Source organism: Salminus brasiliensis, chromosome 15 (genome assembly GCF_030463535.1).
Source record: "Salminus brasiliensis chromosome 15, fSalBra1.hap2, whole genome shotgun sequence".
Lineage (NCBI taxonomy): Eukaryota > Metazoa > Chordata > Actinopteri > Characiformes > Bryconidae > Salminus > Salminus brasiliensis.
In genome coordinates, this window is record NC_132892.1 from 27,351,200 (window position 1) to 27,379,088 (window position 27,889).

The 27,889-nt window shown below is 41.4% G+C and overlaps 1 protein-coding gene across 7 annotated transcripts in view; it reads left to right on the forward strand.

Annotated features, from left to right (window-relative positions):
- Positions 1-1,854: 1,854 nt before the first annotated feature.
- raph1b (Ras association (RalGDS/AF-6) and pleckstrin homology domains 1b) overlaps positions 1,855-27,889 on the forward strand; it is a 60,943-nt gene continuing 34,908 nt past the window's right edge. For all 7 annotated transcript variants that reach the window (XM_072656661.1, XM_072656663.1, XM_072656664.1 and 4 more), the window contains exons 1-2: positions 1,855-2,119; positions 22,917-22,987. The gene's annotated coding sequence lies outside the window, so the exon portion shown is untranslated. The remainder of the gene's footprint in view (positions 2,120-22,916; positions 22,988-27,889) is intronic.

Genomic DNA, 27,889 nt, shown 5'->3' on the forward strand with positions numbered 1-27,889 from the left:
CTAGGTGGGGAAAGTTGACAAGCCATAGATTTGGTGAACGAATTATTACACACCAAGAAAAGAGTTGAATGCCTAAAGGTTATTTAAGTGGATAAATGGTTATTGAAAAACAATAGTATGTGTTTAAAGAATTGTAAAAAAAAAAAAAAGTCCCACTATTGTTATGACTCAGGAACCCTTTTCTGGTACTATATAAAACACTTTTGCTAAGCATAGCATTACTAAATCCAGGGAATATCTTCAGCAATAAAGAAAGACACATGAAAAACAGGTATCAGACGTTTTTAGATATTCATGTTTTATAATGATGTGTTTACATATATCTTAAACTGTGTTATTATAAATTAGACCTGAGTGTCTTTTGTACCTGATGAAACTAATAGAATTATGAGAATTTGCTTACCTGTCTATAATCCAGGTCAATTCTTTTGTCCACATGTAGGCAGTATGCATTACTTCTGTAAAATGTTGATAAATTTGTATATTCCTAAGTGCTTTGAACTGTATAATTATATAAGTATAGTTGTGAGAAATCTGAGTTTCAACTCTTCTGTTATAACAGACAGTGCTTTGTTTCAATGTTATCTTTATAACAACATACTAAAAACTTACAAATCCATATGAGACAAAACATACAAATAGTAAATAAATACTTAAATCCATCCTTCCATCTGCTTCTTCTTGGTCACGGTCGCGGCAGGCCCAGAGCCCACCCGGAATCACTGGACACAATGCAGTCCAATTCCCCATGAAATACCCGTTCAATACAAAACATATATATTGCCATTATTGTTACGCACTGTCCAATGTCCAAATGTTTGTGGACACCCCTTCTAATGAATGCATTCAGGCTATTTTAAGTTGCTGTTATTGCTGATACAGATGTGCAAATGCACACACACAGCTTGTCTAGTCCCTGTAGCTATGTATGCCTAGTACTGCCAATAGAATAGGACTTTCTGTAGCAGATTAACATGAACCTATTGGCACCATGACTAATGCCAGGTGTGGGATGTGCAATGATGATGGTGATCCATCCAATAGGGGAAGAGGTGGGTGGTGATCATCCAACATCCTAGAAGAAGGCCTTAGTTACTCCAACATAAGCTAGGTAAACTCTTATTAAACCCGTTGATTTAAGAAGAAACAATTAATGACCAGTTGTCCCAATACTTTTACCCCCATAGTGCATTTACTATCAATCTGAGGCTGTTTTCTATGAGATACTTGTGGAGCTGGACGGGATTGGCACAATATCAGTATATTGTTATTGATGTTACAACAAAAACTTGGATCTTTGAGATAGGTAACTTTCAGTGGAAATGAGAGAAATTGAATATCAGATATAGATTTGGAGCGTTTCTATTGGTCCATTCATCATGACGTTTGGCACCATTTAAAGACCATCTGTCTTGGCACCAGGTGTCCCAATACTTTTGCCCCCATAGTGCATATACTATCAATCTGAGACTGTTTTAATGAGATATTGTCTATCAAAAATTGTTGGTATGTTTTTAAAATATTTCTTTATTTATTGTTGCAGAATTTGTCAAAGATTTGTTAAAGGATCAGTGTTTTTAAATATTTATGAAACGCAACATCCTCGGCTGTGTCCAAAGCTGCATATACTACACTAAACAGTACATCTAAAAACAGTCCATCATCAACAGTTTGTACCTACATCAGTGTAGTGTGGATAGTGCAGTAGTTTGTGGTTTTGGACGCAGCCCCTGACTTTCCACAGCCGTGGCGTCACTCCTTCGGTGCACCGTGATTGGTCGATTCTGGTGGATGGGCGGGTCTAGGAGCTGGACGCTAGGCGCTGTTGGGAGAGCGTGCTACAGCGGGAGAGCGATAGAGGGAGAAGAAGGGAGAAGAATGAGAGAGTGAGGAGAAACGAGTGTGTGAGCACGGAGATTAACAGTTTCTGAGCTGTTTCAGCATAAAAACGAGTAAAGATCGCATTTTTAAGGATATTAACTGGCCGTTTTGAGGGATACGACCGTTGGATTTTGTACTTCTATTCAAACTAACTGACGGTTACTCCCGTTAGGAGCCACAGAGGGGGGAAAGAGAGAGAGAGGGAGTTGTAAACCTCATCTATTCTTCTCACCGACGGGTAAGTGTGTTTTTTTTTGGCTGTCTTGGTGGTTGGATGAAGGGAAACGTGGGGAAAGCTGGTGGAGAAACCCTGAGGACGCGAATGGACACCCTGACTCACGCCCTGCTACAGTGTGCTGTTATTGTCTAGCCTTTAGTAATGAGAAAATAGCCGGAGAGAAGGAGAGCATGGGCAGGGCAGCCTTGTCGTTTTGGCTTAATGTTGTCTATCATAGCCGTGATAACCAGCCAGACCCCTCCCTCCTTAAACGACATGTTTTTGGCAGTGTAGTTTGCTGGTAGGAGCGTAGCTAATTAGCTTGTGCAATTAGCCACCTCCGGCTACACAGCGTGGCTCTGTTGAGCCAAATAATAATAGCTAGCCAGTAGGTTTCCTACTCTGTGTGTGTGTAGGGTGTGTAAGTGCAAGTTAGTCACACAGAGAGGCGTTTTCGCTTAAAAAACGTCCAGGCGTGCTATATTTCATCATGTTTGGCGCATAGACGCCAAATTTGTGACCAAATCCAGTGTCATGCTCGCCCATTGTCGACTGGGTGTGTTCAAACTCGGCTCAGCATCTCTTCAATTTGATCACATTACTCGCCCTAGGCTATGAAACGGTCATCTTCCCTCCTCCTCAGCTCTGTAATTCTGTATGGATAAGTTTAGCTGACTTTTAAACGCTCCAGAAATGAGAGCAGTGGTCTCCACCCTTTGCATCTTGCCTGCTGTCTTACTGGGCAAGCTTCAGACCAAGGAGGTAGGTTCAGGTGCTGGCCACAAGCTTAAATGCCTTCATGAATGATTGACCTGTGGGAGGGAAAAGCATGCAAAATGTCTGTCATGCTCAGCTAACGCTTAAGCGATGTATTTGCATGGCAGGCAGGAGCTGGCTCTATTGTCCTGTCCAACAGGCATGGTCAGTAGCCTAAGGGAGGTGACTGCAGTAGGAGGACAGAGTCACATTAGCAAAGTAGCCAGCAAGATATAATACAACCCCAGCCCTTTCCAGAAGCTACTGGTCAACTAAATTCTAAATTGCTGTTTATCCGGCTTGGGCATCGTAGTTTAATCTGGTTAGACTGTTAGCCGAAAGCTTTGGGCTAATTAGCCCCTCTTGGTTTGTGTTAGGGGGTTGTGTAGGGGGGTTTGGAGCAGCTGTCAGGGGGACACACTTTGTTGACCACAGATGTAGACAAAGCTTCAACACCCATTACCCGAGAGTGGGGGGAAAACATGCTTTGCCTTTCTCCACAGCCGTGCCATACTTGTGGAGCTGGATGGGATTGGCGCAATATCAGTATATTGAATATAATATCAGTATATTATTGATGTTACAACAAAAACTTGGATCTTAGAGATGGTAACTTTCAGTGGAAGTGAGAGAAATTGAATAGCAAATATAGATTTGGAGCATTTCTATTGGTCCATTCATCATTAAGTTTTGGCACAATTTAAAGACCATCTGCCAGATTCACATTATGTCAAAAAAGTAAAATATGGAAAAAATTAAGATACAAGGTTTTCGTTACAGTGATGATATTATGAAAGATATGGCCCAATATGTTTCTTTTTTTAATACAATATTAAGGTACTAAGTTTGTGACTGAGCTGTTTCCACCTAAGGTGAACATCTGAAAGTGGGCTGCCATTCTCCATTTAATTAGATATCTACTACACCACATGAAGAAGCACACAGCTAACATCAGCGCTATATAACATTAATTCTTTTTGTCCCTCCGAAGGCCAATCCAGGTTTTCTGCCAGTATGTCGATTCTAATGATAATGGATTTTTCAGTTGCCCCATTTGCCCCATCTTTTGTTCAGACAGCTTTAAAGATTTAAAACCCAGTTTTCAGATGTGGCCTGATTAACACAAACTGTTGGTTAATACTATAATACACATTGTTTATGTGTTAGGTGTTCACTGACGGCTCAGTTAAAAGCAAAATACATTCAGCTTTAGTCCTGTAAATCACAGCGACACTGAGGGTAATTTCACACCTGCTCTTTTTCGTCCTGGTAATTCATTTTCACTCTTGGTGTGATTCGTTTGGGCAGGTGTGAATACAGTAATCCCAGTTGAACGTGAACCGAAAAAAATGCACCCTTAAGAGGAAGCGGTCTCAACCCAGTCCCAAACAAGCTCTGGAGCAGTTGTGATGTGAATGCGATCTGACCCCTATCTAAACCAATTTTAGGTGTACTCTGCAGGTTTGAGCTAAACAGCTCCTGTAGTCAGGTGCTCATTTGGTATATTGCCCAGATAATTACTACAGCTGTAAACAAATTCAATCTCTGTGAAACTGCACAGAAATCTAAACTACTCTGGAACACAGTTCCTTCTTCCTGCATTTACGTTCTTGCTCCCACCCTTAGACGTTCTCACATGGATACTTGTGATGCATTTTGGTGTGCTTGAATTTCTTTGTGTGAAACCACACCAAACCAAGTGGAAAATGCTCCGAGTTTACAAATTCAGTAACTGATTCAAACCAGAGCAAAAGAACTATAGGTTTTTTTAAAGGGGTAATTTTAGTACGCAAATCAGTTAGACGCATAGGAAAAGATATGAAATATACAAAAGCAGCCTGTTGAGGGACTCTACTACAACTACATGCCCTCCTTGCATCTACTCCTGCTTCTTCTTAGTACATTTTTCTTCTCATCTTCTCTTTCTACTCTTCTATTTGTGCTTCTTTTTCGTTTGCCGCTGCTTCTTCTTATCAGTCTTCTTCGTTTCTTCCTTCTTTTCACTGTCCTCTTGATCTGCATCTTTAGCTCCTCCTTCTTCATCATCTTCATCATCTCCTAGTATGAAAGTACAAAGAAAGCCATACAGAAGCAGTCAGTATGCAAATAATTCTGATAGGAGGGAACTGAATCCAGGACATGATGACCGGGAAAGTGTGTTTCCAAGTGAACGCACATCTATTGGCAAAAGGAGCACTGCTGTTTTGTGGGTATTATATCATTATCTATCAAATATAGAACAAAGACATGACAGAAACTGAGCATTTGCATGGTTTGAATAATATATCACTGGGTACTGATTCCACTGGTTTCCAGTGTATTTTCTGTTGCCAGTTTGTAAGAATTACATCAGACAGAAGCATTTCCTTCCAAACCTTGATATTGCATTTTGCAGATTAGTGGCTTATTTTTAGTTTCTCAGGCTGATGGTACAATTCAACACAACGACTAGTCCTGTAGGTTGTACTACGGTGGCAGTGGAAGATGCTTTCTTTGGCCCTAGGAGTCAGACCACATCCCGTCACCGGTCGGGTGCAAGGCCACGATGTTTGGGCATCGTCTGGACCAATGTGCGTCAGCCGTCTCTCTGCTAAGAGCAAACATGAGTTTGAGGTGCTGTGTTTGCCCACGTGTGCCTGGAAAAAGAGGCCACAGCGTTCAATGTAGGTTACAACACTACAAACCACTCACAATGTCTGCTGAAATGCTCCTCACAAAGAGCTGTTCACTGTAACGGAAAGCTGAACCACTTTTGCCATGGTGGTCCCTTTTTTATATATATATATATATATATATATATATATTCTGTATGCTGTGTGCTTGAGATGGTGAGGAAACTGTGCCTGTTTCTGCTTCAGAAACCCCTCCTTTCCTCCAAACTCTAGTCTGGTCCCGACAGCAGCATCAAGCCAAGCGGAAAAGGAGACGACAAGTAGTTTTCCCCTCAGGAAATTCCCGCTGATTTCAGGGCACAGCCAGACAGAAACGAGACGAGACGAGAAGGCTTCTTTCGCTCTGAATGTTCGGCTGGTTTGATCGGCTTTGGCTTTCCAGAGAATCCTGGGTTGTCTCCTCATCTCAACATGGCTATGAGACTTTCAGCAGTGTGACCATGACAGATAAGCCAGTGTTGATTACAGCAGTGTTCTAAGTAGGGCTACAGTGATTAGTTGACAAAGTTGACACAGCGATATGCTCCATAATGCTTTTATAGTCCTGGTCATGGAGTACCAAACCCATCCGGTTCACATCAGGACAGGTTTGGCAGTTAGTTCTTCAGGTGTACCAGATGTGTTGGGAGCAGGGTAAACTCCAATGCTCTGAACTCGGAGACACACTGTGATCTGATCACTCAAACCACATCCATAGGGGGGCTGAGGAACATTGACCACATTGCATTTGTAAAGTGAACACTAATGCATCACAGACAATGTCGAAAGACAGTGCTAATTCTCAGATGTGAATAAGCCAAGTGTCATGGTTAACATTCTTCTTCACCTCCTGACTCGCTTGTTCACAAGTTGTATTTGTTAGATTTCAAAATCTGCTGACCACTTGTGCAGCTTTATGTCTGGTAAGAGATACTTGGATACCTGGTGCCAAAAGACTTTCTAGTTGGTGGAGGGAGCCTGCGCACCACTGTTTGTGGGGTTTTGACCTGAGGAGTTTACTGCTCATCTTCTACTACTCCTAGTTGTTCATCTTCTGCTTCTTTAACTTCTTCTACTACTACCCCTGCTGCTGCTTCTTCTTCTACTACTGCTACATCTAGTTCTACTCCTGCTTCTGCTTCTTCTTTTACTACTCCTAGTAGAACTCTGTTGCTTATTCTTCTACTACTAAAGCTATTCTAGCTCTACTCCTAGTAGTACTTCTTCTTCTACTACTACTACTGCTACTACTACTACTCCTATCCATGTTTTGCTTCTTCTACTTCTAGTCCTGCTTCTTCTTCTACAGCTTCTGTAACTTCCTGTTCTCCCTCCTTCTGTTTTGTCTTAATCCTCTTCTTCATCTGCATTGGCTCATATGCTTACCTACTTCTCAATCTCCTTCTTCTATCTACTGCTACTACATATACTCTTGCTTCTGATGTATGTTTCTCATTCCTCTTCTCCTCCTCCTCTTCTTACTTTTTCTTCTGCTGCTTCTTCTTCTTGTCTTTTGCTCTTCTAATTCAGTCTTTCCACTTCCTTTTCCTCTTGCTCCTCTTGTTTATCCTTTCCTACTGTTTTATCTTTCTCTTGCAATCTATACCTGTTTCTCTTGCTCTTCTGATGTCTTATTTCCCTTATCATGCTTTCTCTTTCCTTTCCTCTCCCCTCTACTTCTACTCCTGTTCCTTCTTCTTCTCTTCCTGATTCTTCTTATTTATCTTCTGCTCTTCTTCCTTCTTCCCCTGCTTCTTCTAGTTGGTCCACATGCTGCTCCCCTTCTCCTCCTTTGTTTCCCAGTTTCTCCTTCTTTCTTTTCTTCTCCATCTCCTTATTTTCCCAGTATGAAAAATATAAAAATGTAACAATTATGCGACTTGACCACTAATGATTTCCGCTGAAAATGCAGGTTATAAGGTGTAAACAGGCTTGTTGTTGCCTCCAGCAATGCTGAGTGAGAAACACATGCTTGCAACAGATGTGTTCTGCAGTAGTTTGGTTCTGCCGAATTCTTGCATGATGTAGTCCAGTAGATCAGCATTTCCCATTTTTACTGTTGAAACAACTCTAGTATACCTGATCTCATCTCACCATCAAGTTCTTCAAACTTTGGAGAGAATCATCAATGTTGTCTGTAATCCAACAAACTGGAACTAAACTATTTTGGTCAGAACAACGCCGGCCGTTTTTATTGGACACTGTAGCAGTGTGCAGCAATATAATCACAAATGCAGCTGAGAAGCACTCCGCTAGGTAAGCTGCTGACCAGGAGAAACTCTGTGGTCAATGGTTTTGCCATGTGCATAAACAGAGAGCCCTGTTTGCTGTCATGTTAAGAATGGGATGTGGTGATATTGAGGGGGTTCTTTGGGAATTGGTCTGGAAGCAGCATATCTGATGAGAAAGTCAGCTGTGTGTGTGTGTTTCCACTAGATCATTTTCTGTATATTAGCTGTATGCATCTCTGGTCCTTCCTGTATCTCTGAGTGATAGAGCTGTTCCAGGAACAGGTTTGGCTCTTAAGTTCATCATCTAATGACCTCAGATGTATGGACCAGACAGAAGGCCCCTGGGTAGCGCTACATCTTTGATGTAATGGACACACATGGGCCACACAAAAGACCCCACTCCTAGATGGTGTTGTTTTACCAAAGCCCCCTTGGGGATCTGAGGTTTTTGGGGGGTTCAAAGAGTACCATAGCCTACCATGAAACAGTCTCAGTAGGCGGAGTGAAACTGGAGAGGCTTTTGGTGGCCATTCGGATCTTTGTCGCTGGAGGCACCTGGTGGGCAGTGGTGCGTTAGGTTGCTCCTTGTGTTGCATCAAAGTGCAAAAGAGACAAGATAGCAAAACACTACACAGCATTAGGCAAAAGAGAATTCTGTAGTTTACTTTGTCCAAGAAGATGAGCTGGGAAAGAATGCATTTGTAGGATGAGCGTCGACTCAAACGTGACATTTCAACCTTACAAGCAACATCCACCTTGATTTTTATTCAGTTTCTAAATCCCAGCTGCCTTCCCTGAGAAAGCGGAGGCTTGGAAGCCTCAGATTGTATAGATTTTAGATACATGCGTTTACGTTTGGTGGTCAGATGTGTCTACGCTTAGTTGCACAGCAATTATTACTGGTGTTGTTACTGGGGTTGTGCTGGGAGGGGTTTTGGTTGTTGAATGCATCTTGAAGAGACAGATGCTTTACAAATCCTATATCATGGCTCACATGCGTCTCAGACCATCTCCTATAGTGTTTTGAGTGATCGGATTTGTATCTGGTTTATAGGAGTCATGGGTGCTTTTACCCTTTCGTTTTTATATGGCTTGGTCTTATCCGGGTATAATCCTGATGCTCAAGACAGATGACAAGGTATAAATGGGGTTAGAGAGGTACCCATTTTATGTAGTACATAATGCTAAACTGTAAAGTGCTCTAATATTGTCCTAACAAAAGAATTTGATCCTTTATCCTGTGTTATCCCTAAAATTAGCCTAAACACCTACATATCAACAGTGTTGTCCATTTCAACATGCATTAGGCTAATCCCACTTTTATATAATCTGCAGTGATATGATGGGACGGGATGGCACTGTCTATTGCATCATATATCTCACAGTAGAATGACTAGGCTAATCCTAGATCAGATTTTCTGCTGATATTACCCTGATATAGATACTCAGATACTGATATGCCACATCTAGTATTAGGGGAAACAGTTGGTATACTTGCAAATCTAGACAGTTGTAGACTGCTTCTGTTAGGGAAGTGAGATTTTAAGCTTCTTATTTGCTTATGAATGAGGGCACACACAATGGCAGGTGGCTTCTACGTTATGCTTTGTGTCAACAAGTGGGCTCAACTCCTTTAGCTTCTCTTGCCTTCTGTGCCAATCCACAGCGATCCTGAGGTCATGTGACAGGAAGTTGTCGCCTCAGAAGAGTTCTTATTTTTGCAGGGGTTAGCTAGCAATATGCAATTGGAATGTTACTAACTGGTCTTCACTTGAATTTGGTTATTAGCCAGTGAGACACAGGAATCGTTCTGGTATAGTCTTCTTCCCTGCATTTCCTGAAAGTCAAAAGGTGAGAATTCCATGAGAAAGGAATTACACATCAACAGCAGTTTTCTGGAGGAAGGATGATCCATCCATACAGACAGGACATTGGTTAGTGAGTGATCGTCTCACATCTGATGCCTGTTTTATCTCCACTAAGGACAGTGATGGATAATGGGTTTAACAGCTAAGCCTTGCAGAAAAGAAACTGATAGGAAGAGACGGACAAGGGTTTGTTTTAAAGCTTTTTTACCAAATGTGGGACTACAAGCCATATCTCAATGGTAGGACTAAAATGTCCTCTTGGGGACCAGTACAGGATTAGCTGGATATATGTTATATGGACAAAAGTATTGGGAAACCTGCTCATTCATTGTTTCTTTTGAAATCAAGGGAATTAAAATGTATCCTGCTTTTGGTGGAGAAACAGTCTGTAATGGCCAAGGTAAGCTATCTACTAGATTTTGGAGAAGCATTGCTGTGAGGATTTGATGATGATCACTACCTCAACTCATCCCCAATTCTCCAAATAATCCCTAACTCTTTAACTCAAACCTAAAGTACTGGATGGAGCGCCATCATTCCAGAGAATACAGTTCCACTGCTCTACAGCTCAATGCTGGGGGCTTTATACCCCTCTATCCCATGCCTGTCAATAAGTCTAGTGCCAATAGGTTAATGTTTAACTGCTTTAGAGAATCGTATTCTATTGGCAGTACCTTTCTACAGGTACTAGACAAGCTATATGTGTACTCTTTTGCATATCTGTGTCAGTAATGGGTGCAACATAAAGTAGCTGAATACACTGACTAGATCTCTCTATCGCTCTCTCTCTCTCTCTTATAACTTGCTGAGATGTAGGACCTTCATAGAAGGAATTTTATAACCACTTATCTCAAAAGCAGAGTCTGTTTTGTATCCTAATAAATGTGAATTTAAGGCAGATGGATTAGCAGTCTTGAGATTCCATGTAGACATGCTTCCTGATTTCTGGTCCCAGAAGGAGCTTCTCCAAGCCATACATTCTACAGAACTGAAGAAAGTTGTTTTGAGTCCACCTGGAGCAGCTGCCAATGCCAAGCTAATGTCTGGCCCAGTGGGAAAGGGTATGTAAGGTTTCCTTAATGAAGTTATGGCCAGGGCTGCTGGAAACCACTTCCTGCCTGCTTTCTGTAGTGTACATTCTTCTCCATGGCCATGTTTGACCCCTGGCGACCTCACTGATCTCACCATGACGACAGCCAGCTGGAATGGCCATTACGAAGGATCTTTCTCCTCCCAGAGTTCCCAGAGTTCGACATGTTCTCATGCTTGACAGCTGAGGATGAGAGGGTTCATTCTCAGTGTTCGTTCTCGAGAACTCTTGAGTGCGCTTTTTGAGAGTGGGTTTTGAGTGCAAGGACACACTTTAGCGTGCAAGGACAGAAAAACAGGCAGAATCGTCATTCTGGTGAAGCCTCTGATTCTGAACTTTGACCCTCTAAAGAAACACTTTGTTAAGCTTTGCTGATGTGACATTTTTACATTAGAAATTTCAGAATTCAATTTTTAAATTCTGTGTAGCGATTTACAAGTTTAGAACCATTAAATACAATTTAATTTGCTAACTGTCCTCTGACCTTCATTCATTCACTCGATGATGACCATCTAACTTTAGGATCCACAGAGTCAACTGTAGGCATACAGTATATGCAATACTTGTGACTTGTTAATGCAAGGTCTGGAATCGCAGAGGCAGCACATCCAAATACTATGAACATTAGGTCTGTGTATGCAAAGACGGCAAACCCTCATTGACTGCATGAGGAGCAAATGATAAATATGTAAATTTGATTTGTCCATGAACTGTTCCTTTAACATCTCTTTCCTCATCTCGCAACCATTGTAAAAGCAAATAAACTGATTCCAGATAGCACCACTGTGTTCAATCTTTGAACAGCCCAGATGTTTATCCTTCTCGCGTTAGTTTTCTACTTTATTGTTTCTTTGCTTTCTTTCTCTGTACGGCCTCTGCCTCACATTCCACTTCTCTCATATCACGTTCTTTAGAGAGTACTCTCGAAAAGTGGCTGCAGAGAGATTTGTAGTATGTGGCCACTGTGGTACAGAAAGATTTAAGTTTATGGAAAGTTTAGAATTGGAACGTATGGTATTGGTGCTCTTGTATGCAGTTTGAGAGCCTCTGGGCCTCCGAGAGTCAGTTTTCAAAGGGTATGTTTTTGTGTGTCGTCTGGAATAGTCTTCATCCATACACCAATCAGCCATAACATTAATACCACCTGCCTGTTATTGAGTAGTCCCCGTTGAGCTGGAACACCCCACATAACCTGCCTAATGTTTTTGAGATGCTCTGAACTAGTTATCTAGCCATCACAGTTTGGCCCTTGTCAAAGTGGCTCAGATTCGTATGCTTGCCCATTTTTCCAGCTGAACAGTGAGACCGACGTAATCATGTTTGTGATTTAAAAATGCTTAGAAAAAAACGTAATGTTAATTTATTCAACATTCATTCAGTCTGTTTCAGTGAGGTTTGGTTAAAATCCTTGAGAAACAGACCCTTAGTGCTGTTTCTTGGTGAGTAGCTTAATGTAGAAAAGTGATGCTGTGTCTAGTTGCTAGTAGTTTACTAGTGTTCAGGGCAAAACTCATCACAGGTGCAATCCTAGCTGATCTTATACGCTCCGCTGTCTGAACACCGCTGCTTTCCACACTGAATGTGTTTATTGCTGAGCTCTGTGCAGCGGTAAACATGCTGGTTGGTGCTACCACACCATGCTGGAGACCAGGGTTCAATTACTGGTCTGGGTGACTATGCTGCGCTACACCAATGGGAGTCCTTAGGCAAGACTCCTAACACTACGCTGGCCCACCTTTGTATTATGAGTAACCTCGTAATTCACTCTGGATAAGTGTATAAATGTAAATACATGTATACAATAAAAAAAAAAATGTAAAATGTGCTGCAGCAGACATTTGTGGTCACAGGCTGAAAACCAGTGAGCGCTCTGTTGAATGATGCATATTCATACAGCTAGTTTTGGTAACCTGCTTGCTCCTGGTGAGGAATGACAAATGTATCTTTGTTCTGCTATTGGCTAGCTTCATTCTTGTTTCTTTTCCCCCAAACTTTAAACCTAATAGCTATCATTATTTACACTGCTATATGGTTATAAACCATACTTTTAATTTGTGTTTATTGCCCATGATTTTGGTTCAAGACAAGACGTCCAAACATCATCTGCAAATATTTCAAGAGCTTCTGATCCAGGAGCTCTGAAAGAGCTGTACGTAATGTAACTGCAGCTCGCTGAGTGTGAAATATAGCAAGAGCCTGTTTGTCTGTGTGTATGTTTTGAAATTTGTAATCGGTCATCCAGGGCCACCCTTGCAGCTCCAGCAGTAACAGAAACACAAGTTAAACATAGTGTTTTGAGCAGTAAACCGATAACTGGGACTAGACTAGTAAAGACTGAACTAGAATCAGATCAATGAATCCATTAGGAATGCATAATGCACACTAATAATAAAAGTGCTTCAAATGGTTCTTTGAGCAATGCCATAGAAGAACCACCATAGCTTCCTTAAGAACCCTATTCGTAATGGATAGCTTGAGTATGAAGAACCTTTGAATTGACTTCAGTTGAAGGTTCTTTAGATCTTTTAAATGGTCTTTTAAGCTAGCATTTAAGATCTCGATTATAAATATGGTTCTTTATAGCACCAAATGTGGTTTATCTGAAGCAACACTAATTTTAAAGCACCTTTATGTTTTTGAAAGTGTTCGCTTTTGAGTGGCAAAAAACTGGCCCAAGGCGAAACTCACTGTTCTGAGAACCTCCAGGCTAATATGATACTATTAGCAGTGCTACTGGATAAGTGTGTTTGTTGGCATTGCTGCGTGTGGGAACAGAACACAATGAGGGGAGAAAACTGTGAGTTTGTTGCTCTTGTTGTTTGTGTGAAGAGAATCTCAGGGCAGGGCACAGGGTTCTTGGCACACGTGTCATGTGATTGGCGCTGGTTGAAGGTCTTTCTGTGTAATGTTGACTTTTCCCTCTCTGTCCATGTGACCTCGCCCTGCAATGAGCATCAGCAGCCGTGTGTGTGTGTGTGTGTGTGTGTGTGTGTGTGTGTGTGTGTGTGTGTGTGTGTGTGTGTGTGTGTGTGTGTGTGTGTCTCATAAAAATGATGATTGGGGATCAGTATTTAGTGTTTGGCAAGTAGGGTAAAGTCAGAATACATGATGAGGCAACCTCATATTTGGGTTACTGCATCAGCGCTACTCTTAAAAAAGAAAAAGATGAATGAATGAATGAAGGAAAGAAAAAGGGAAAAAACAGTGGTCACCCAGCAGGATTTCTCATGAAACTGGAGGAAGGAATTCTCCAGTGTTTTCCAGACTAATCTGCCATGACCACACCTGTCAGATACTGTCCGATACCGTCAGTTATCACCAACAATAACTTCCTGGTACTTAGTAAAAGAACAGAACATCCGTGGACTTCAGATACATTTAAAATAGATGCCAACAGGCAGTTCAGCACCGGCCCTTATACTCCTCTTACTAAGATGATTATTGTTTTTCTGCTAATTACCCATGACAAAAGTGTAATATTTCACAGTACATTTAAATATTTTAGTTTTACTTTAAATTAAATGGTCTTGTTTTACTATAAATGTTAATACTAGAGTATGACTGTTGGAGCACAACTCATATGCAAAAAGATCCTTAATGGAACATTAATATTTAATAAAATACTACACATTACTATACTACATTTGAACATTTATTAAAATTCAGTCCGTAGGGCTGAGGTGTCCAGTTTTATTTGCTAAGAGCTTTGTGTGCACAGTCTTTGTGTTTGCCATCTTTGCATACACAGACCTAATGTTCATTGTATTTGGATGTGCAGTCTCAGCAATTCCTGACCTTGCATTCACAAGTCACATGTATTGCGCATACTGTATGCTTACAGTTGACTCTGTTGATCCTAAAATCTATCGAAGGAGCTGTGTACGTGAAAACAATTTCCGGTACTCTGTGAGCATTGGACCCCTAGCTTGTGATGGTTGACCATATACAGATGCTGTGAATAGAGATTGGTTGAATGGTGAAGTAGTCCTAAAAGAAGAATGTGAGAACTGTCCAGTAGAAATGTTTCTTGACCTGCCTCCTTTTGAACAGTCTAGATGTTTTGGTCAGTAGTCAGCAAACTACGAACTCCTACTTTGTGAAATTAAACGCTACCAGAGAACATGGGGGTGTGTAGTCATATTTCCAGTGTACACACACACACACACGCACATGCACACCCAGACACTTACACTTGCAGACTTTGAGCTGGTTCTTTGAAAGGAGCTTTGAACAGGCCAGCTGACACTGTTCGTGAGTCATGGTTTATCACAGCCCACAGTCGTGGCCATACAAGAACAGTTTTGTTCCGCTTGGATGCGGTCTATTTGATGTTCAGAGGTGTGTGTGTGTGTGTGTGTGTGTGTGTGTGTGTGTGTGTGTGTGTGTGTGTGTGTGTGTGTGTGTGTGTGTGTGTGTGTGTGTGTGTGTGTGTGATTTACAAAGGGGGAGAAATGCATGCGAGCGCGAGCACACACACACTGGCTGCCTAATGGTGGCCAGACTCCTCAGTCACCTCTCTGTTAATCCCTGGACCACAGTGACAGCTGCTTTATTGTGTGGCTTCTCTAAATTACACACCCATGTGCCAGACAGGACCATTGGGGCCTGTACTCAGGTCAGGCTCAGTGCTGGCACACACTGCCTCTCTGTGGGTCGCACGCTCATCCAGGATCAGCCAGCCATGATGAGCGGTGGTCTTGGCTGGCTGCGAGCGGGAAGGGTTCAGCTGTTGACTGGAGAGGGGCTTAACGTACACTAGAGGACCATATGCACCAGTGCTGATGTACAGCTTTAGCCTTCCGTGCCACAAATACATGCTATATGAGCATAATGGGCATAAAGAAGCTATAAAACCATTAATGCACCCCAAATGATTGGCACTGATCCAACAACCAGCATCAGTATTGAGTTGCTATTAGCAGAAAATGCTGGAGTATGATTGCCCATATATGAACTAGGGTCTGACTTGTGTATCATTGGCTGATATTGGTGACCCGAGACAGAAGCTCATCTGTTGCTGCAGTTTGGGGAGTTGGTCATCCGCTAGTCTTTCATCTGTGCCTACAAGATGCTTTTTGGCTGGATGTTTCTCATTGGTCGACTGTTCTCCGTCCAGCAGTGACACTGAGGGGTTTAATTACTCTTGTGTTCTGCAACGAACAAGATGAGCTGTTCTGCTGGCGTCTGGATGCGCATTTGTTTGATCTGCAACCTGAATACAAGAGCTCTGATTGGTCAACTTGATTTTACAGCATCTGTACAGACCAGAAAACAGAGCAAGCTCTAAATTGTCCAATGTCCATACAAAACAGCCTTGTGTGAAAAGGCCTTTAATCTGTGAATGATCAGAAAAGCTTTGCTTTTGCCATCATCATATCATTGGTTGTGTGTTCTGTGGAACAGTAGTGTGTGTTGAAGCTGAGTGAGCATTATGCAGTGATTTGATCGATCTGCTTTTGAGAATACTTGGCTAACTATCCAGCTTGATGCATGATGTGTTATTCCCATCACGTACTTGCACAGTAGCTTAGTTTTGGTTATGTGGGAGGGGGTTTCACTTTGTGAATTTAATATTCAACCTCATTGTGGGTTATCTGACATGTTCATAATACCGCACCGTGGGGAAGGAAGCGAGTAAGCGAGCAAGAGAAAGAGAAGGGGAGAAAGAATAAGAGAAAAAGAGGGCCACTTCTTCATATTCGGCGTCACCGTGGGAAAATTCCATCTGCATGATTCCCTGTAATTCCCAGCATGTGTTTGTGTGTGGCTGCTCTTAGGCCGCAGCGAATCCTACAGCTCAGAATAGAGAATCCTACAGCTTGGAATGGAATCACAGTTTAATTGAATCCAGAGAGCAGCAGAGCCCTCAGAAAAAGAGACCACCATATAGTGCTGGGCGGTATTGGTAAAATTCAATATTATGATCAGGGTATCAAGTTTTATTTGTTTGTATTAATAACGTTTGTGAGGCCATGCTTACTGAGTCAAATAAACTTACAAACTAATCTTTATGTGCCAATCAAAATTAAAGTAACTTTACTAAACATAAACAAAGCCCCATTTTGTGAGCATTGAGGTTTGAGATTTCATGCATTCTTTTGCCTCTGCTCATGTGTTTAGTGCTGTCGTCATCAGCCAGCACATGCAGCACAACAAAACAACAGTGGAGGAGAACAGCTGTAGAAACAGCTGTGACAACAGTCAGTGGAAGGGTGAAGAGTGAAGTTGGTATTTTGCTTTATATTTGGAGACATGAATCAGTTCAAGTGGTGTTGGGGACTGAGGCAATGTGCATAAATGTATTGTATTGTATGTGCCTGTGTGTCGTTTGAGGGACTGATTTGTTCACATTACAATTACAGGTCAGTTGCATTTATGAAAATTTCTTTGATCATTTTTCTCAAACATTCCTTTGCAACATCAGTATCCCAGAGTGTAGGATAGGCTGTCCATACATTTTCTTGGGTTGAAGTATTGTGATCCAAACAAAAGCAAATAGTTTTATAACAGTATAATTGCAGTATGAGTATGTTCTCGTTTTGCCCTGCCCCACAGTGAACTTCAGATTAACAGCACTGATGGAAAGCTGTAATACACAACTTATCTTCAGTCTTGTCATGCAGGGAAGACTCGGGCCCTGCTGTCCTTGGGCTATATCCATCGTTTGGAAGAGTGCTGCTAATGCATGTTCAATACTAATGCATTTTGCTGCTTCTCTCCTTGGCTGTGATTATCTGCATTGATTGTAGTATTGACAATGTCCTTTTACAATGTCATAGGCATTTGTAAAAGCACTTATGCTGTTAAAGAGCTTTGTTTTCTTGGCACTCCAGAGTTTTGGTGTTAAGCATTATGCATTGAACAGTGTGGAGAACGAGGATTAAAGGCATGCTTTTTCAGCTTATTCTGTCTTTACTGTACATGGCATGTGGTCAGTTATACGGACAGATTTCGAATTCCTTGGGAAATAAAGGAAAAAACCTTAACTAAAGACATTTATCATAGCTGCTAATAGGCAGATGCTAGAGTAAATCTCATTTAAGTCAGGAAAGCTTAGACATCGCCTTAACTCTCTCTGTTGTTGTACGTCACATCAAAACGTCACATACCTTTTTCATCTCTTATCTCTTGTATAAATATCATTACTGTCTGTATGATTTCATTAATTTAATGGTGATGCATCCCAGATACAGACATACAGCATCTAGGTCAGTAGTCAGAAGGGATTGTACATTTGTACACTCACAAAAAGCTACATTAGATATAAAGGAGTGTGTGTGTGGGAGAAAGCGAGAATGCGTCTAAATGTATCCACAGTGGAGGCAGAGGTGTTGTGATTAGCATTCCTGCTGCAGTTTGTGCTGACTCACTGTGGAGAGTGGAGCTTCTCTCTTTGCTCTGTAAATCAATAAGTAGCCATCTGCTGGCTCTGGAGAGCAGCGCCCACTGCTAATGTGAGAGAAAGCAACTGTACTTTCTCTCTCTCTCTACCCCTCCCCCTCTGTCATTTGTTCTGAACTTCTCCCAGTTTAGCCTGGTGATAAGAGCATGGTTTTATTTTCTTTGATTTCACTTGTATGTAATTGGAACGAGTATTCAGTGTGTGTTTCTGTTCTATGTAGGGGTGGGCGATTATGTTTTATTGTATCATGATCAATTCTCATCAGTTATCATGATGCACAATATGCTTTCATAATTATATCGTGGATATCGTCAGTACTTAAAGCACACTGACCAATATTTCATTACAGAGAGTAAAATTAGTCTTATTTCATTGGATGTTAATTGTTATCAAATGTTGGCATTTTTTCAATCTGGCAGTTGTTCTTTACGTTGGGTCATGTTGAGCTTGTTTAAACCTGAGGTAAACATGCATATACTTTTTACCTGATTCTGTTTGTTAGAGATGGGCCAATCAGTGTTTTGGGGGCTGAGGCCGATTGTCTTTCAGCTCAATCGGCTGATCACCAAAGCCTATACCTATTAACCTTTCCAGGCATTATTTGGTAATGCAGAAACGTTTAAACCTGTTAAACTCTGAGCACTTGTTGAGAGAGCTGTACATTCCCATGCCGAACAGCATTGTGGAGCTCAGTGTGGTCTGTTGTGCCTTTACTCTGCTCCCCCTACAAGGTAGTGAGGCTCCAACGCACCAGCTAACAGACGCCTGTGCCGGCCAACATCGCTGATGAGGGGAGAGCGTGGCATTTACCCACCACCGATGACAAAGTGGCCCGGCTTAGGATTTGAACTTGCAATCTCCGGGCCACAGTGGTAGTGCATTAGACTGCGGAGCCACTTGTAGCCTGACACCGGCCAATATCAATACATAGCTGATCTCTCCTTTTCTAATTGCTGTTACACTTGTCCCTAAAATCTGTCCGCAGTGTGAGCAGATTAGATCGATTTTACTTTCCAGTGTAAAAAAGAAACCAAAAAAACCCCACCAACATTTACTTAATTTTAGTTTTACTTTCTGTAAAAAATGGTTTCTCGTTAAGGTGTGTCTGGCTCCGAAAGGCCCAGAAAAGTTGAAAGGAATCCTGTGGCTTCTACAGCGCAGTGCAACAATAGATGGTTCTCACATTCTCGTAATTGCTCCATCAGAAAATGCAGAGCAACACACTCTGTTATACTGCCATCATGGAGTGTGTGCACACGCACATATATAAACACATACACAGAACAAGGAAGATAGAAAGAAGCAGATATTCATGTTAATAATTACATGGATTAACACAAGACCAGTCTCTGACCACTTCAGATTATGATCAAACCCCTCAAACCACACTGCATGTTAATGACGGGTGTAAACATCCTAATTGTGTCAATTTGATGATGAGTTGACCAATAGAAATGCTCTAAAATGATGGTAATATGGTAATAATTGGTTTTACTTTGACTTCCATTAAAAGATGAGAAGGTTTTTTCCTTCTCCTGTAAAGTTACCAGATCTATACATTGTTGTAGTGGGTTGTGCTGGTTGTTTACAAACCTTGATGTTTACAATACACATTATGATATTTTCATGCATTATTAAACCCCTACTATGTTCTCTGTCTGTTCTCTTTCCTGGCAAGACAGTAATTGCCTCTGGAGCATCATTGCATTAATCATCTGCCATAGCTGGTTACATCATTCTGTTGCTCAGGCCTAACTCAGAGGGGTGTGGAATGTAAATCGATTAGTGTAATTCTGATAACCCTTGAACAGTATAGCAAAAAGAAAGTAACACTTTGTGGCGTTTTGGGGTTAAGTGTAAGTTTGTTGTATATATGTATTAGTGCATGTATTATGTGCACAAACACACACAGCTGGATATGTCTCTTTCTCAGTCTAGTCTCAGTTTAGTCTGTCTTGAATCACAATCTCTCGATCTCTCCCTTACTCCAGAGCAGCCATGTCTGATTGTTATGTGGCACCCCAGGCACCTTCACTTCCTGTCTACACAGGACGTTGGACTATTGTCTTCCGTCACAGTTGTGGCCTTGGCAGGAAATGGGCCTGTTGACGGACACACCTGGCAAGATCCCCTGTATGTGTGAAGGGAATTTTGTAGTGGTTTTATGTTCTCTGAAACAGGCCTGTGGATAAGTGACCCCCCCGTGTAGAACTCGGCTGGTATCTCTATATTAACATCCGTCAGTCTCATCCCCCTTTTTCTTTCTTTCTGTTTCTTTAGAAATGGACCAAGACATCCTTAAAGGCAAATCTGCTGTATTTACCTTTTTGTTAGTCATATCTCTTACTTTATCCTAATCAGTGGTTTTGGCTCTATCAGAGATCTTCTTAGCTTGTAATGTTTCATGGAGAACATCTGCTGCCTTGCATTGCTGGGTAATTGCACACCTGTAATGATCCTATCTGCCTCGCTGGAATAATAAGAGCATCTCATACCGAACCGTAAGGTCCGAACTGCAGTGTTCAACTCAGCAAGTGTTGATTCTAAATAATAGTTTTGAGAATAGCTTTAATTGATCTTTAGGGTTAATATGTCTGTCTGTCTCTGTGTGTAGAGGAAGTGTGGTAGTGAGGCTGCTCATTTACCTCCCGTTTCCTCCTTAATAAAGTCGTGAACGACGTCACACTGTGATTAAGATCTAGGCTGTATGTCTGGCTACTCACTCTGTGTGGTGTATTATACACACCATGATTTTGACCTGCAGACCTTCAGTATGGTTCATTCTTCAATGTTACCATGGTTACCCGGATCAGGTCTCTTCTCCCTTTTGTTTTAGTTCAGTGAGGGGATTTTTCTACTGACTCACTGTGTCACTCGCTCTCCTTCTATCCCCCCCCTCCCACCTCACACACTCTTACACTTTGCTGCTAATTCCTGTCATCTGGATGTCCTTTTATAGACTGTTGAATCAACAAATGAGTTTTTTCCCTGACTATTTTTGGAGAACGGAAAAGCTGATTTGCCCAATAAACTTCCAGTTTGCTGGCTCCAATCCTCTGAAGCTAAATTGGGATCAAATGAGTGAGTTTACAAAAGACCACATGGTGGGCAACTCGGTGAGAAGTCTCTTTGTCATGCAAGACACACATGCGCGTGCACACACTCCGGCTGCCGTGCGGACAGACGTCTTGCGCAGTTGTGCCCCAGTGTGCAGCTGTGATCTGTTTTTTGTTTGACATGAGCACACACATGCAGGGTTGTTTTTATACGGTGTGAGGACATGAGGTCATGTGTGTGTATATAATATACACATATAGAACGCATGCTGTATGTCTACCAATATTCAAATACTTCCCAACTACTAAATGAATGCTAAAAAATGTGAAGGCTGTAATCCATTTGAATCACAGTAGTATGAAGCGCAGTGTGTTCATAGTTGTAGCTCTCTCATTCAAGTACATCTGTTGAAAGTGAGTTAAATAGACCGGATGGTTAATCAGTGAACTACAAACTAACAAAAGCAACAGCAAAGTGGACTTCCAGTTCCACTCAAGGACCCTCACTGAAACAATAATATTCAAGCTGTGTAACCCAAAATGTCAGGTTCCACGTCTGTCAGCCAGGAACAGAAAGCTGAGACTGCAGTGCGCACAGGTTCATCAAAAGTTGGACGGTTGAAGACGGTGAAGTCGTAGCCTCATCTGATAAATCCGGATTTCAGCTGAGGCACAAACTTTGGTATAGGGCTGGGCGATATGGTAAAAAGTCTATATCACTATTTAAATACTTTTTTCCCCCGATAAACAATATTTATTTACATGTAATCACAGAACTAAAAACATCAGTGTGACCAATTCTTATAAACTACTATTAGATACTCTCCTAGACTAAGTACAGTGATTTTTATTCAACATCTGCTGCACTTCATCTAATTGAACCAGTCTATTTACACTGTCTGTAATAAAACCTACAGCTGATATTCTCCATATGCTTAGAAAAGCATATGATCACGAAAAAATTGATCAAGATACGATCGTCATATTACCCAGCTCTACTTTGGTACCAACAGTATGACTCCTACCTCACCTGCCTTGTGTCAACAGTCCAGACTGGTGTACGTGGTGTAATTTAGCCTTAGTATTGTTGCTGACCAAGTGCATCCCTTATTGTCCACAGCTTATCTATTTTCTGTGGATTTTTCTAAACACAGCCACTAGCCCCTAACCTCAGTATCTTGAAGATAGTGCTGAAATTCCCTGTTTCACCTGCTTTTCTTACAAAGACATCCTATGAAAATCTTGAAAATGCATAAAAACACACACTCTCACACAGCCTGTGCTTTGTCACTTCCCAGCTGGGTTCTGGCTATGATGAACGTGTAGGTGAAGAACTGTGTTTTAAATGACTCATAATTGGGTGCCTGTCAGACGGGTGTAGGTTTACTGTGAAAGCCAGTCATCGACCAACTGAACTCTTAAATTAGTCACAAATGACAAATTTCAGGTGGAAGCGTAAAAGGAAAATAGTTTTATTCTTTATTGAAGTACGCCTTCTCTCCGTCCGAGCTGAGTGTGGGAGATGGGTGTATAATTCAAAGCATACACGCACACACAGCTGCCACAGCTCATGCTTGTGATTTGTGTGTGTTTGGTTGTGTGCGTGCATGTACGTGTGTGCTTACACAGCATTTCTGCCACACACGGTTGAATCGATGTAGACTAAAAGCACTTCAATGTGCTGCTCTGTCTCATTCGCAAGTGGTCATTTAGTTTCTATACCAAGTATTGAACCCTCCGTTTCCTTTGTCTTTTCATAACCAGGTTTCACCACTGGTGCAGACGGGTGGACCTCCGCTGTGACCTGACCAGACCAGGACAAGCTTAAACTAAAGGTAGGCCTGCTCTCTTGTTGCTTTTTGGGTGGTCTTTGGTTTAGGTTACATATAGAATCCACTGTTTTTCCATAGAAACAACCTAAAGCCTAAAGATGCACTTATCAGTGGTGCTACATATGGTGTAATTTGATGAGTTATTAGTTATACTCATTGCTGATTATTAATTGTAACAAGCAACAAGGTGGAGATGTTTAAACTTTCAGTTGATTTACATAATTTGTGATAAAGTAAATTCTCAAAGCTTGTTCAAATACTGCAACTGTTTGATAGATCAACCAACTTTAAATTCCACCTTAAATTAGGTGAGCTTCCAGACAATAAGCCACAGTGTTCTGTTTGTTTACCTCCCAGGCTGACTCGTCTGTTTTGCTCTGCCCAATAGATCACTGTACATGGTACACGATGGTGCTTTAAACACACTCTGGACAAAAGTATTTGGACACCTGCTCATACTTTGTTTCTTTCAAAAACAAGAGTATTTTAAAAAAAATAATAATAATTCCCTGGAGTAACTGATGGCTTTCTCTTAGATTGTGGAGCATTGCTGAGTGCACGTTGAATGAACGTCAAAACTTTGGATAATAACCACCCTACCTTATCCCCAACTCGCCTCAAAAGTATTGGATGGAGCACCACCATCATTCCAGAGAACACAGCCCCACTGCTCCACAGCTCTGTGCTGGAAGGCTTAATACCCCTCTAGCCGACACCTGGCATTAGGTCTGGTGCTAATAGGTTCATGCTAATCTGCTCCGGAGTGCCCTATTCTATTGGCAGTACCTCTCTACAGGGACCGAACAAGCTGTGTGTGTGCACATGCACATCTGTGTCAGCAATGGGTGCAACTTAAAGAAGCTGAATGCCTTCATTAGAAGGGGTGTTCACATCGTTCTGTAATGCATTATAAAGCTGACAGCAAGCTGATAGCATAAGTGCCATTTGTGAAAGCTGCAGATGTCAAATAAAACAAGAAATGAATAATAATAAGAAGAAAATGTATAATTTAAATAATGATTCAAGTTGACTTAACTCTGTTGGGAAGCTGGGCTGTCTGGAAACACTATGCAATATTCAAGAATTCAGCTTTTGCTTGTAGAAGCGTGTGGGATGGATGTAGACGTAGTCTTGGAGCAAGATTGATTTGATCTCTGCCTCAGTGCAGTGTTTAAAAATAACTCAAAGGAACGGCAGACTGAGCAGAGGTGCTGTGAAATTCATTCAGATATGGGTGTGAAAATGGATATGAAATAATTATAATTTCCTGATTGTTGAAAACTGAATACAAATTTAGGTGTCAACAAAAATATGTAATATATAGAATACACAGATTTTTAAAAACACAGATGTAGACTAGAGATGCATCATTTCCATCATTTCCTCAGATGCATTATTTCGGACAGTCCTCTATATAGTATGTATTTTTAAATCAGTAAAAAATAAAAATTCCTACCAAACACAACCTGTTTGCTACTTAAGTACAGTGACCTAAGCATATACTTTAGTTCCTCCCCACCCTCCTCTTACGCTCTTGGTTCAACAAAGCCGTAGTTGCCTTCTCGTTTGTCAGTTTCTTCTTGAAATTTTCCATTCCACCTTAAAAGGCGCGTTCTGCACCGGCGCTACAGTACAATAGGTGCACTGTTCAAGATGGAACAGAAAATCTTGCATCTCTAAAAGTGAACCCTTTTAACTAAAAACTAAATATACTTTACAAACATGATTAGTGACAAAAGTTCATTTTGTGCCAAAATTTAAAACCGCTCCTGCCGTTACAGGGAAATGCAACCTGCAGAGGGTGCCATGGACATTTGAAATGCTACTGTTTACATAAATAATCAGCAAATGCAGAAGTTAAAATTAAGATTCTAAATGATTGTTTAGCTCATGTTTTCCCCATTTATCATTTACCCTGTCATTTACCCTGTAAAGTTGATGCCGTTTCCTCTTTTCCTGGTGGAAAGCTGGATATTACGACTTTGCTAGTTGCCCAGAAAGCCTTGTCTCTACAACTACAGCTGTTCGACAGCAGATCAACATTAACCTGTTAATATCATGCCTAATGCCAGGTGTGGGCTAGAGCGGTATAAAGCCCCCAGCATTGAACTGTGGAGCAGTGTTCTCTGGATGATTGTGCTCCATCCAACACTTTTGGGATGAGGTGGGGGGGGGGGGTGATCTAACATCCTGATTCCATGCTCTTCTTGCTGAATGTAATAGTCCTCACAGCAATGCTCCAAAGTCTAGTAGAAAGCCTTCTTCCCTGGACAGTAGAGACAGTTACTATGTCCTAATATTTTTGTCCGTATATTGTATGTAACATTCTCTCTGGCACCCACCACAACAAACCACATTCAGAAATGATGGAAACTTCCTACTGTGCACATGCTCAGTATGAGCTGTTTTCCCATCAACTCAGCATTTCAGTGTGGGTGGAAAACATTTAGAGGGATATGTGAAAACAATGTGTACAGTTTTCAAATTAATCTGTATTAGTGTGGCAAGGCCTGACTGTTTGGAAAAACTAGTAAAAGTAGGAGTTCTACGTGTGGTTGCGACCTACAGAGGAACTGTCTGAGGAACCCCATCTGGGGGTAATGCACATTGGTCGGAAAGAGCAAGAAGTGAGTGTGTGAGAGGAGAGAGATATGGATGGAGTAGAGTAGCGTGACATGTAGATCAGGGTTTTTGAAGGCAATGCTTAGCTTAAGTGAAAACATATGAGTTTCTGTGGCCCCCTAGAGAGTGGAGGATAGAGTTAAATGGATGGACTGGAATTTTCCTTGAAATCTAGGGCTGTGATGTGTGCTCTGAAACATGGCCTAGTCTTTCAGCCTTCAACTACAATCTTTACAACTAATAAAGAATGTGATCTATATTGAAACCTTGTTCATACTTCCTCCATCTGGTCACGGCATGGGCTGCTATAATATTCTACATTTGATATGCTGGAGAAAGGAAAGCCTTTTAAAAAAAATTTTTTTTTTTTTTTTTTAACTCCCTAATCATCTGGCCTGCTACTCACTTAATAATCTTACAAGTAGGAGTTATTCAGTAACTACTATGAAATGTACACTATCTATTTTGGAAATATTATTAATGTGAGAGGTTGGGCTTTGTGGAGCATGTATGAGCCTTAGATTTATGGGCATACATTTAGCAGATTCAAGTTGTGTTGCCTTAACACTTAACCATGAACCAGGACACGCAGTATCATTGATGTGAAGCGCCACTCTTGGTGATCTTGGAGACTCTTCAGATTAGTAAACATGACCAAGCCAGGTTCATGAGATTCTTTGTGTCTTAAAATTACTAACACATGACATCTCGTTGCTTTAACATGCATTACCAATTGATCCAGCAACAAATGACAATCGTTGCTAACAAGCTCAAAAGCAGGACAAGGGTTCATTCTTTTTAATGTGGTAAACAATTCCCAGTCAGCTGCCAGTGAGGGCCAAAGGTCATGGACCAAGCTGGAGTGTGCTGGTTGCCACAGGGCTGTTAGGTTTTTTTTTTAGTTTTTTTTTTTAGCATGGCATTCTCAGCTGCTTTGAGTGAACACACACACACACACACACACACACTTGCTGCTTCATGGCATGCTTATATGTATGCACACAGCAGGTGGCCACACTTACAGTGTCATGACCTAGTTCTGTCTGTCTGTCTGTGTGTGTCTGTGTCTCTGTCTCTCTCTCTCACATGTCTTATCTTATCAACCTTGTTTCCATTACTATCTTGTAAATAAAGGTGCTCTAAATGGTTCTTCGAGTGATGCCATTGAAGAACCACTTAAAACGAACATACATGTTATAGGGATGTGGGAGTGTGAAGAACCCTTCATTTGATGTAAAGTTTCTTAACCAATTTAAGGAATTGTCGCACTTGTAAATCTCGATTTCTATTTCTCTATTTCTCATCTCTATTTCTTCATGGAACAAAAAGTTGATCTTCTATGGCATTGCTCAATACACCTTTATTTTTAAGAGTGTAGGGGTCAACCAGTATGGTGTGTATGTTTGTTGTTGTTTTGTTTTTTTTGGCCGATGTCGATCATCAAAAGATAATACGCTTTCAGCTTGTTAAGGGCCAATCTAGCCATGTTTTAATGGATTGGGTATTACCAATTTCTTTGTTCCTCCCCCTATCACTAGCAAAACCCTCAACATTAGGAGGGTGAAGACTAGCACTTTTCTTCCATTTCCTCCAGTTAGTCTATATACCTACAGCAACAGAGTTGAGCCACTGAGCTAGGCGAGTGTCCTAGGCAGCACTGTACTGGTCAGGCACTATGTCAGTGCTCTGGGGTTCAAGCATTTGTATACATCAGTGTGTGTCTTGTGTGTATCTATGGGAGTGTATGTATGGACCGGATGTAGGCGATATATCTGGAGGCAAGTATAGATCACGATCCTCTATTACAGCCAGTAATCCCTGGAGGCCAGATGCCCCAGATAGAACCCTTTTATACTCCCTCACATAGTCACGGGATCCAAAAAGTTCCTCAGCTGCATCACACTCCCTTTAATAAGCACTTCCCAAAATACCAGCAGCGCTCGGTCATATCTGTAGCTTGTTTTCATTACGAGCCATTCATAGAAGATCCTCATAGATCACTCGCTGTGAAGCAATAGGAGTGCAAAGAAATGCTGATGTCACAAATAATGAATGAAAGCTAGCCAGGATTTGTTAGCTTTATGATAAGATAATGCCAACATGCTACTGCCCAGTAGCGGTCCTGCTCTCACATGATGCACAACATATGATGGCTATTTGAGTTCTCAGCCTGGCTTGTAACACTTCTTTGAGTTTGAGGTTTGTGACTAAGTGGCACTATAACGATGCTTGTGAATATTCATCAGAGAAGTTTGTGGCTAAAAAGATTCTACGTAGAACCTA